Consider the following 12,182-nt stretch of genomic DNA (forward strand, 5'->3'; position numbering starts at 1 on the left):
AAGTTTATTGGGATGACAGTTGTTAGTAAAGTTACACAGATTTCAGATGTACAATTCTGAAATACATCATCTATATATCATATTGTGTGTTTACCGTCTAGAATCAGTTCTCTTTCCATCACCAACAGCATGGAATTTTAAAAGGAAAAGAAAAAGTATGTGTGTGTAGTCTCCATTCAGACTTCATCTTTTATGCTGCACAAAGATTAATACCAGTCTGAAACCCTGTGGTTATAACGACGGATGGTTGAAAGCACAGCTGTCAAAAAAGTCGGAAAAGATGATATTTTTCCTAATAATCACTCCCCCCCCACACCACAGCAGAAAATATTCAGGCCAGATTATTTGACCAGAATGACAGTAAGATAGTCATCAAATATCTGAATATTAATTCAGTGTCCCCTCTTGATCAACATGGGGTAAGGAACCAAATCCGTAATATACACAATAGTTAGATCTGAATGAGAATCAGAACACAATTGAAAACCCTGAGAGTGGCAGAGTTGTATTGGAAGTTTTATAATCCAATATGCATTCATATATTAAAATACTAGAAAGATAATTAATAAAAACCAATGAACTAAAACAAACAAAAATAAATCTAAAGCATAGGTAGTGGAAAGGCATTCATTATTAGTTAACAAAATTTAGAAATAAGTGAAAGTAAAATAGAAAATTTGATTATTTGACAAAAAAAGTGGGCAAACTAGTGATCAGGTAAGTAAGGATGACAAACAGCGTTGTGAATGAGATTGAGATGACAACATACTTAAATTTAAAAGGACTATATTTTGCAATGATAAAAATGCTCTGGGATTAGTGATGTAGGTTGCATAACTTTGTGAATATACTAAAAACCTGAACAGTATAAAGTATACTGAACAGTATACTTTAAAAGGATAATTATAAAGGTATATGAATTTTATCTCAAAATTTATAAGTTAGTACTATAGACTTTTTATAACATCTGAAAATCTGGAAAGTGTGATTTTTTATAAAGAAATTGAATTGACAATTGCGAAATCTTAATAATTCCCCTCCAAAATGAGCATTTGAAAATTAGACTTAAAAATACTTTAAATGTCACACAGCTACACTAAAGAAGCCATCAGACTAGGTACATGTATAGGCTAAATCTATGAAATGTTTTAGCAACTCTTCCAAGACCGACTGAGATATAAGTTAGCAAGTTACCTGTTTTTATGAATTCATCATAACCCTAATATTAAAATGTACGAGGAGAACACAGAAAAAGATAATACAGCTGACCCTTGAACATCATGGGTGTGAACTGCATGGGTCCACTTACATGCAATTTTTTTTTCAATAAATACAGTCAGCTCTTTGTAACTACGGGGTTTCTAATCTGCAGATTCAACCAATTGTGGATTGAAAATAGTATTTTCGCATTATCAACCATGGATTCTTAACAGTATTTTTGATCCACAATTGGTTGAATCCACAGATAGGAAGGGCCAACTGTAGTTAAGTTTTGGGAGAGTCAAAAGTTATATGCAGTTATATTGCAGGGATCAGGATCCCTAATCCCATCATTGTTCAAGGGTCTGTCCAGAATCAGTTATGTGATGTTATAAATTAGCAAATCAAATATAGTAATCAATTGAAAGAAAACAAATATTTGTCACAATCTGAATTTAGGAACAAAATATTTTTGATAAATATACGTACTTAACCAAACTTGCTACTTAGTTTGAAACTTGGAAATCACATTGATTTAGATAACATAGTATTCCTTAGTATCTGAATTTAGAAACCAAATAGATTTGGAAAGAAGGGATTCTTAGAATACAATACAATTCACATGGTATTTCTAGAGTTCAAGTAACTAAAGCACTATTAATGAAAATATATTATCAAGCCCCAACCAAGATCTTCAGATGCATCCTTTTTTCTTAGCAGTACTTGACAGAATGGGATATATTTTATAAATAAACTTAAGAGTTATTCTACCTGCTGAAATATCACTGCATTCATCCATTTTATACCTTGTCTGCTTCTCACCTGAGGAGTCATTAAAACAGTCAACAAAGCCAATCATTGCCATGCTTTTTAGTATAAGGATATAGTGGGAAGTGGGAAGGAAGTTATTAAAACAAGAACAGAACTTCAACTTTCATTGCAATTAGAATGTAAAAGAATATGAAAGGCTTTTATTCCCATGATAGCAAGAAAAACCTTGACAAGATAGAAATCATACTTTGCTATGGTGCTATCTAAGAGTGGTGGAGGCAAGGAAGACTTGAACTGAATTCCTGATAGAAATAAGCCCTTCATAGGTTAACAGGTTGCTGTGTGCCCTTCCATACCTGAGTGCAGTATGTGGTATGGGTGTGAGTATGGATATGGGTATGGGTGGATAAAGAAGTAGGCCTGACAGATGATGAGACTTTGCAGAGAGAGAAATTAGTAGAACGTAAAAATGATCTTTAGGACTTTCTAGATGGATTAGAATCTGGAAGTGCTCCAAATGAAAAGCCAATAGTATCAACCAACTATACCTAATTTAATGGTACTTTCAATAATCACAAAATACACTTGTTTTTCAGTTATACAGGAAACAATATGATAGACCACATGTTTGGTCATAAAACGAGTCAATAACTGCCAAAGGACTAACATCACACAGATGTTTCTTTAACAGAAAACTAAGTAGAGCTCAGTGATTTAAGATGAATAGAAAATGCTGTTTTCTTCCAGATGCTTGATAGTCTTCTCTTTTACTTTAGTGAATGACTCACTAAGAATAAATATTTGTGTGTGATATGTATAGGTTGAGGTTCATTTTCCCCCCTCACATAGATATTAAGTTGTCTTAGCACTTTTTGTTAAAAAAGACTATCATCTCCTCAATTGAGTTGCTTTGGCACTTTTATAAAAAAATCAATTGACCATAAATGTATACCTTTGTGTTAGCAATGTACAAGTGTAAAATGAGACAAAATACTTTTTATAAAAAACAAGATACTTAGGAATATGTTTAATAAAAGATATTAAAAGTGTTTACATGGACAACTAAAACATTGCTGAGAGAAGTTAGACAAGATCTTTAAAAAATGAAGATACCATGGCTGTGGGTTGGAAAATTCAATATCTTTAATAAAATTTCTCCAAATTTATCTATAGATTCAATGCCATCCCAATCAAAATACCATCATTCTTTCTATTTTATAATTGATTAAATTATTCTAAAATTCGTACAGAAATCCAAAGATGTAGAATAGCCAAAATCAGTATTGAGAAAGAACAAATCGAAGGAGTTGTAGTATCTGAATACAAGACTTGCTATAAAACTATGATGAGGCAATGAATACTGTGGTGTTGTCTAACGATAGGCAAATAGGTCAATGAAGTAGAATAAACAGTCCAGAAGTAGCCATCAACAAACCCGAGTTCAACTTGTATATTACAGCATGTCACAAAGTAATTTGACCAAGAAACTCATTTTCCTCCTTATTGTAATATACATTTGTGAGAAATAAATATATCTGGGAAATGGTTACTTGATTAAAAATACATGAATAGGGCCTGGTGGCTCAGGTGGTTAGAGCGCCATACTCCTAACTCCGAAGGCTGCCGGTTCGATTCCCACATGGGCCAGTGGGCTCTCAACCGCAAGGTTGCCGGTTCAACTCCTCAAGTCCTGCAAGGGATAGTGGGCTGCGCCCCCTGCAACTAGCAACGGCAACTGGACCTGGAGCTGAGCTGCACCCTCCACAACTAAGACTGAAAGGACAACAACTTGAACCTGAACGGCACCCTCCACAACTAAGATTGAAAGGACAACAACTTGACTTGGAAAAAAGTCCTGGCAGTACACACTGTTCCCCAATAAAGTCCTGTTCCCCTTCCCCAATAAAATCTTTTAAAAAAATACATGAATAAAAAGAAAAGTTTAGATTTTTGTAGATAGCTAAGTATTTTGCATTAGGAGCTTTCCCATATCTCTAATATTAGGCCCTATAGAAAGTCTCTAGTGTGTCTGTGGGAGACTCGTCCTGCTCTGCAGAAGGAAATGCCTCTCACCAAAGATCTCATAAGTCTTTCCTTCTGCTATAACTAACCCCACCCCAAATTCCAATCAGGTCCTATGAGAGATATTTTCTTAAAACGTAGAATTATGGTAACTTTTACAGAAAAAAACTGATACATGTTAAATTGCATCATTAAAAACATTTGAGAAAACCAGTTTTCTAAGGGAGAAATATCTTTGAGAATTGAAGTGTAAAAAGAAAGTATCTGGAATTTCAGCACTGGCTTTGTTTCTACTTTTATTTTAGTATTTGAATAAGAGCTGTCAGAAATAGAACTTTTGTTTTTTCCTTGTATGTATGCATTTTAACTATATCTTTTATTATATTCCTCTACCAAAATTACAACAGTAATATAGCTTACCATAACTACTAAACAAAGAAAAAGATATATAAATAAATATCATGCCCCCACCCAATTCTTTCAGACCTACCGACAATTTCAACAAAGCTTATTTATTTTTTCACACCTTTCTCCTTGCTCATATCAGCATTACACACATATCTGATTTGTCTTTATTCAACTTTTAAAATGGCACCAAGCTATGCATTATTTCCTCTAATTTGCTTTGCTTAAGCAACAGTCTAACTTCTACATCCCTTCAGATCAGTAGGTATAATCTTACTTTCTAAAATCTGCATCATATTGCTTATTATATTCCTGATCTTGGTTATTTGTGCCTTCTCTTTTTCCTTGATTAATCTTTGTAGTGGTTTATTAATCTTTTGAAAGAATGACTTCTTACTTTCTTGATACTCTCCATTGTGTGTGGGTGTTTTCTCTTTTATTTTTCTATTTTTATTATTTTCTCACTCATGTTTGGGCTTAATTTGCTGCAATTTTTCCAAAAATTTAGAGATAAATTCTTATATTGATTTTCACTTTATTTTCTAATATGTGTATTTATGACTATAAATTTTTCTGTAAACTTTACCTCAGCCCATCAGTTTATATTTTATTTTGATTATCATTTAGTTTAAATAATTTTATAAATTCAATGGTAATATTTTTCTTTGATCTATGCTTTTACAGAAATATTTTGAAATAATTATAGATTCACATTAAGTTGCAAATAAATGTATTGGACGGTCCCATGTATTCTTCACTCAGTTTCCCTCAATGGTAACATTTTGCATAACTAGTACAATATCAGACCATGAAATTGACATTGGTACAATCCACAGAACTTACTCAGATTTCACCAGTCTTACACTCATTTCTGTGCATGTAATAGTTCTATGTAATTTATCAAATGTGTAAATTTCATGTAGTCACCACCACAAGATACAAAATTGGTTAAACACCATAAATCTACCTTATGTACCACTTTATAGCCATAGCTACCCTTTCCCACACCCTCAAGCCCTGGCAACCATTAATCTGTTCACCATTTTAATAATTTTTTAAAATTTCAAGAATGTTATATAAATGGAATCATACAGTATGTAACCTTTTGTTATTGGCTTTTTTTTTAAAAAGCTCAGCATAATTGCCTTAAGATCCATCCAAATTGTTGCATGTACCAATAGTAGATTCTTTTTATTGTTGAGTAGTAGTAGTCCATGGTATGAATGTACTAAAAATTTTTTAACTATTCTTCCACATAAGGACAAGTTTTGGCTATAATGAATAAAGCTAATATGAACATTCATGCACAGATTTCATGTGAACATAGTTTTCATGTGATAAATGCACAAGCATTTGCTGGGTCATATAGTAAGTGAATTTTTTAGTTTTATATAAAACTGCCAAACTATTTTCAAGAGTGGATGTACTATACAACTTTCCTACCAGTTCTCCACATCCTCTCCACCATTTACTGTTATCATTATTTTTTTATTTTATCCATTCTGATATATGTGTAGCAATTTCTTACAGTGGTTTAATTTGCATTTCCCTAAGAGCTCATGGTGTTAATTATAGATATATTTTTATATGCTTATTTTCTATGTGTATATTATTTTAAATGAAATATTTTTTTCATGTCTTCATTTTACTGTTGAGTTTTGAGAGTTCTTTATATATTCTAAAAACAAGTTCTTTGTCAGATATGTGGTTTGTAAATATAGTCTGTAGCTTGTATTTTTGTCCTCATGAGAGGGTTTTTTCAAAACATAAGCTTTAAATTTTAATGAGATCCAATTTATCTTGTTTTCCTTTTATGGAAATCTATGTTTTTTTTAAGTATTGTTTAAATTAAAAGCATTTGAGATTTACCAGTCATCTTCTTGTTATTGATTTCTAGCTTAAGTCCACTGTAATCAGAAAGTATATTCTGGATAGTTTCAATTAGAAAACTTTTTTATATGTATTTAATGGCTTAGAAATATGGTCAGTATTGAAAATGTTCTAAGTGTACTTGTGTGTAGTGTTGTAGATGTGTCAATCAAGTCAAGTTTGTTAATCGTGATTCCATGTGATTCCTCTAAATACTTGCTGATTTTTTGGTCAGCTTTTTCTATCAATGCTGAGAGAAATACAAGGTCTGACAATTAAGTTCGTGAACTTGTTGCAATGATGTTGCTAAGCTTTTTTGATATCAGAGGAATTATTCATTATGAATTTGTACCAACTGGACAGTTAACTAAGTTTACTATTTGGAAGTGCTGAAAAGGCTGTGTGAAAAAATTAGATAACCTGAACTTTTCACCAACAATTCATGGCTCTTGCATCATGACAATGCCTCAGCTCACATGGCATTGTCTGTGAGGGAGTTTTTAGCCATGTGTTCACCACCCAAAGTCAAATCTCTTTCCATCACCATATATTTGACTTCCTTTACCCTTTTCTACCTTCCCCCCTCCCCTTTCCCTCTAGTAACCACTAAACTGTTGTCTGTGTATGAGTTTTTGTTTGTTTGTTTGTTTGTTGTTCATTTGTTGCTTTCAGTTTTATATCCCACATATGAGTGAAATCATATTGTTCTTGACTTTTTCTGTCTGACTTACTTCACTTAGCATAATAATCTCACAATACATCCATTATTTGAAAATGGAAGTATTTCTTATTGCTGAGTAATATTCCATTGTATATATGTACCACATCTTTTTTTTAAAACATCTAAACAATAGTGCTTTATTGATAAAAGGTTAGTTTCAATGGCTATAAGATTGCTGTGTAAAGTAAGTTTTCAAAATACTTTCCATAGGTAAAGATTATGTCTCAGTAAAAGAACAATTATCTATTAGCAAAAGTATTTATTTAGATTTGGGCAACCAAACAATGGGGGATTTAAAAGGGTACAGGTGTAGGTCCACCCAACTGGCTTAACCGTAATTGGGGGCAGCTAGCCTTAAGTTGTATCTTTGCTCAAATGCATACAGGGCTTACACAGAACTTGTAATAGGCCCCTGCCTCCCTTTAAGCAGCTTTCACTAGCAGAGTTAATAAATGCCAAAATAACCCAAATAATTGGAAGTGCTCTAAAGTCATGGAACATTTTTTTCTTGGTAAAAACTTTGCAAAATGTGCCTAAAACTAAAGCTTTTGACCATTCACAATTATGCAACAGTGAAGGCAACTGTGAAGGGGCTAAGTTAGCAACTACACCACATTATTTTCTGTAGTACACTTTTATAATTAATATATTTTGTCCTCATTTTATTTTTTGGCCAAAACAAAAAACCCTCATCTTTGGATCATCTCCATCTCAACCCCTCCTGTTACAGCAAAATGAACAGGTGCTGAACCAGCACCTGTTCTCTCCAAGTTTCCTTTTATCTGTCACTTTCTGGGAACCCATCTCCCAACATCAGTAGAAATGTTGAAGAAAAGCAAGCCCTAGAGCATCAGCACAACAGGGAGACATGCTAGGAAGGAGGGAAGGGCCTAGGCCACAGAGCACAGAAAATCCACCAGGTGTGGCTTTGACTGGCAGCACCTACCAACCAGCCCATGGTGCAGATCTGAAATGGTTTTCATTCTTACGATACATGGAGAAATTTGTATTACATATAATGAAGGAAATGGTGGTGGCTGAAAATAGATAACACAGTCTGCACATAAAAAAATGACCATTGCTATTTGCCTCCCTTCAGAAAAACCATTAAAAAAAGAAACAGTTAAAGGAAAGCCAAGTCAGGAAAACCTAGTTGGCATTTTGGGCTTCACGGGGATTAGGCCTCAGGGCCCATGACAGAGAAGAAATCATTCTTGGTTTCTTTACTTTCAGCTTTACTTCATTCTCAATTCAGACAAGAACTGCTGCCTTCAAATATGAAGTAACTTATGGAACCAAGATCATAGATACAGAAAACCGACTAATGGTTGCCAGAGGAGAGGGTGTGGGGTGTGGGCAAAATGGGTTAAGGGGGTCAAAAGGTACAAACTTTCAGTTACAAAATAAATAAGTCATGGGGATGTAAGGTATAGCATGGTGACAATAGTTAATAATACTGTATTGCATATTTAAAAGTTGTTATGGAGCTCTCTTCACAAGAAAAAAATTTTTGTAACTATGTATGATTCTAGACATCAACTAGACTTATTGTGGTGGTCATTTTGCAATATATACAAGTATTGAATCATTATGTTACACACCTGAGACTAATATAATGTCACATGTCAATTGTACCTCAATTGAAAAAAAGAAATAACTAATGTAGATAATAGTTTACAAAAAAAAAAATCACATACCATGATTCTCACACTATGAAGTCATGGGGGCAATTAGTGGTTCACCATGAAATATTTATATAATAACAAAGTTGGGAAAATGTATATTTATTATATAAATTACAACAAAATAGGTAAAAATATGAGTTCATCCAAATAACTGCATATTAAACTAGACGAAAGCTATTTCAGAATTTGTATTGCTTTGTTATTAAGACATCATTAGTAGATATGCACCATTTTTTGGTCATCTAATAGGATTCTTTTATAAGAACATGGTCACACTGTGAAGAAAAATTTTATGAACTTGTAAAAGTATATAAATTAATTTACTTTCCAGTAAATTTAAAAAGAATCATGTGCTGATTATTTCCATCATTATTTCAGCTCCAAGCATGCCTTTGTCTGTCCTATGACGCTGGGGCTGGGGCTCTGACAGACATTTCCCAATCTCCCTTGCTAGCTGGCTTCCTGTTTTAGTTTGCCCAGTGGAGGCATTAAAAGGAGATTGGAAGCCAGAAAGGGAGAAGGAACTCGCTTCCTATTTCCCAGTTTTTCAGTATCTCTCTAGCAGCAAGGGAGCGCTATAGCTGTTCTGCAGATTCTTTCTGTTTTCCCAGAGCTAGACTATCAAACCCAGTTAACAACCAGCCTGAGACCCCTCTTTGGAGATCTTAGGTTCTGGTAAATCCACCTTTTCCCTTTATTCCCCCAAATCCAGGGTGTTAGCTGCTTCCTGAAGTTACAATTTTATCCCCCTTTTCTCTTTCAGTCCTTCAACATTGTGTAATCAACTTTCCATAATTAATCTTCTGTTTGAAATTTCCAGTGTAGTTCTGCCTTCTTGACTGATGAACAGAGTCCTACCATAATTTTTTAGTAGTGTAACCACTTACTTAGTTGGTATACTTCGAGGACCACTGACCTACTCCACTGGAGATGACTGTGTCAAACCAGTATTGGACTTGGTGGTTGAGATAAGAAACATAAAGGACAAAAAGTCTTCCTATGATCAATTACTGACATAGGAAGAGATAGTCGTACACACACACAGGTTTTTCTGAAGGTTTACCTTGCCAGTCAAGAATGAAGTATCTCAAATTTCTAGCACTTTAATATTATGAAATGTCCAAGATGATCTCTAACCTGCCTGATAATCAAGTTCAGGGAAGAGCTGTTTGATGTATTTGTCAGTACCAAACCACAAGTATCATCCAAAGAATATTTAACTAGCAAATTTCCCCATTAAAGCAACCCAACTATTAAATGTTTGTAAAGCCTTAAGAAAATAATTTCTTGCTTTCTCCTGAAAGTAACAATGACCTATTTCACAGAGTTAACAGCAAGTCATTTCAGTCCTAGTAGCCAGAGGGCTCTTTGTGGGGAAGGGATTAGACAGATAATTCTCCAAGGATGGGTTCTCATTTCAAGAACTTCCCCTTGCTTCCACATATCCCTACTTACCAAGATATTGACTTGGGTGCACTTTCTAGATCTTCCAGGGCCTAAGGATGAGAAACAATGCTGCTTTGTTTGGAACTTTCACTGACAAAGATTTTCTCCTTGACCAAACTTTACTCGGGCTCCTCTGAACATTTTTCTCAACATGACTTCAACCTGTTGGCTTCAATGTTTGCTTTTGCCTCACCCAGTTTTAGCAAGAATTCTGTCAAGTTGGTTTAGCCAGAGTTCTTGATATGTGTTCACAATATCTAATTGAATTTCTTACCCATTCAGGTGATATATGATCACCCTGGCCTCCCCTCAGCAAGAATCTTGGTCAGTCTAGTGAGAATTTCCCTCTACCCTTGATGTCTCCTCTTAGTAATTTTCCATCCACTGACTCACACTCCTTGCTTCTTGCTTACAACTCCCCGTTTGTTCTTACTGTATTTGGAATTGAGCCCATTGTCATGCAGGGTCTCTGGTCCCGCTCCCTGAATAAGAATGCAGGATGTGGCAAGGCCAAAAAGGAACACTAACAGAGCCATGGATGGGGGGTTCATACCTCTATAGTCTCGCTGGCAGCCGGGTTGGAGATACAGGAAGTAGGCTCCACAGGATGCGCAATACACCCTCCTCTTTTCTGTCAACCAACCCACTCCCTAGTGTAGCCACAGCAGTTACATTAGAGGCTAATGGCTAACTGGTTACAGCTGGTGGCCAACTATTACCCAAGCCAACATCTTTCTACGTGAGATCCAGAGCCTAGAAACTGCTCTCCTGGCTCTGTCCCCACACCCAGTTCTGTACGAAGTCTCTTAAATAGTTCCTGAATAAAATCTGTTGCTTCCTCCCCCCGCACCACTTCCACGGTTCAGCTCTGGCTTTCTTTCTTTTTAATTTGTTTTATTGGGGAATATTGGGAAACAGTGTGTTTTCCCAGGGCCCATCAGCTCCAACTCAAGACATTGTCCTTCAACCTAGTTGTGGAGGGCGCAGCTCAGCTCCAAGTCCCTTCACTGTTTTCAATCTTAGTTGCAGGGGGCGCAGCCCACCATTCCATGTGGAAATCCAACCAGCAACCCTGTTGTTAAGAGCTCTGTGCTCTAACCAACTGGGCCATCCAGCCACCTCTCTGGTTTTGTTTCACTCTGGTTCAAGCTGTTGTTTCTCAGTCTAGTTTGTGTAAGTCAGTCTAGTTGTGTAGGACACAGCTTCCTGGCCCATGATGGTATTATGAGCCTTGTGCTCCCCCTGGCTGAAGCAGTCAGTTGCCAGTCTTCAGTCTGCCGCTCACAGTAGCCCATCGCAGCTCATAGCCAACCTCCAGCTGCTCATGGCTACTCAGCTCCAGGAAGAGCTGTTGTTCACAATCTTAGCTGTAGAGGGCGCAGCCCATTGGCTCATAAGGGAACTGAACCTGCGACCTTGTTAGGAGGCGCTCCAACCACCTGAACCACCCAGGCCAGCTGGCCTCTGGCTTTTTTTAACATCACTCAGTGGCTCACATTTTTCCTCCTGACTGTGAGCAGTTTTCTTAAAGCTGGGCCCTAATTAAAGTTGGAAAGTGAAAAGGTGGAAGCAGCAACAAGAGAAACTCCAGAGCTACTGGATACATTACAAACAGCCTTGGTGCAAATGAACATCTTATTACAAATGGGATCTAATTACCCTTCAGTGCATACATCACATCAGGTGCAAGTAGATAAGGGATATAAAAATGAAAATAACAGTGACCGCGACCATGGCCGGGGAGACGGAGCGTGGGGGACCCCACAGCGTGGGGGACGGAGAACACTTAGATCTGGAGACAGTCTCACACAAAGACTTCTCCCACGGACTCAGCCCTAAAGGCCAAACTGGAAACTAAGTTCTACCGCATGTCAGGAGTAAACTGCGACTTCTGGTATAAAACACAGTTACAGAAACGGTCATGCCCAAAGGCTGCCACAATCCGTCTCATACACCCACAACTACTCTCACACTCTTTGCGCGACAGACCCACAATCTGTCACACTACGATCCCCAGTCACAGGACGTGATTTAAAATGAAATACAGAAACTCACTGCACTGA

The 12,182-nt window shown here is 36.2% G+C and overlaps 1 protein-coding gene across 1 annotated transcript in view; it reads right to left on the reverse strand.

Moving 5' to 3' along the window:
* The window catches only part of LOC308490644 (uncharacterized protein), a 65,898-nt gene that overhangs the window by 53,541 nt on the left and 175 nt on the right, over positions 1-12,182 (reverse strand). The gene's annotated exons all lie outside the window — the stretch shown is intronic.

Source organism: Rhinolophus hipposideros (assembly GCF_964194185.1).
Source record: "Rhinolophus hipposideros genome assembly, chromosome: 21".
Taxonomy (NCBI): Eukaryota; Metazoa; Chordata; class Mammalia; order Chiroptera; family Rhinolophidae; genus Rhinolophus; species Rhinolophus hipposideros.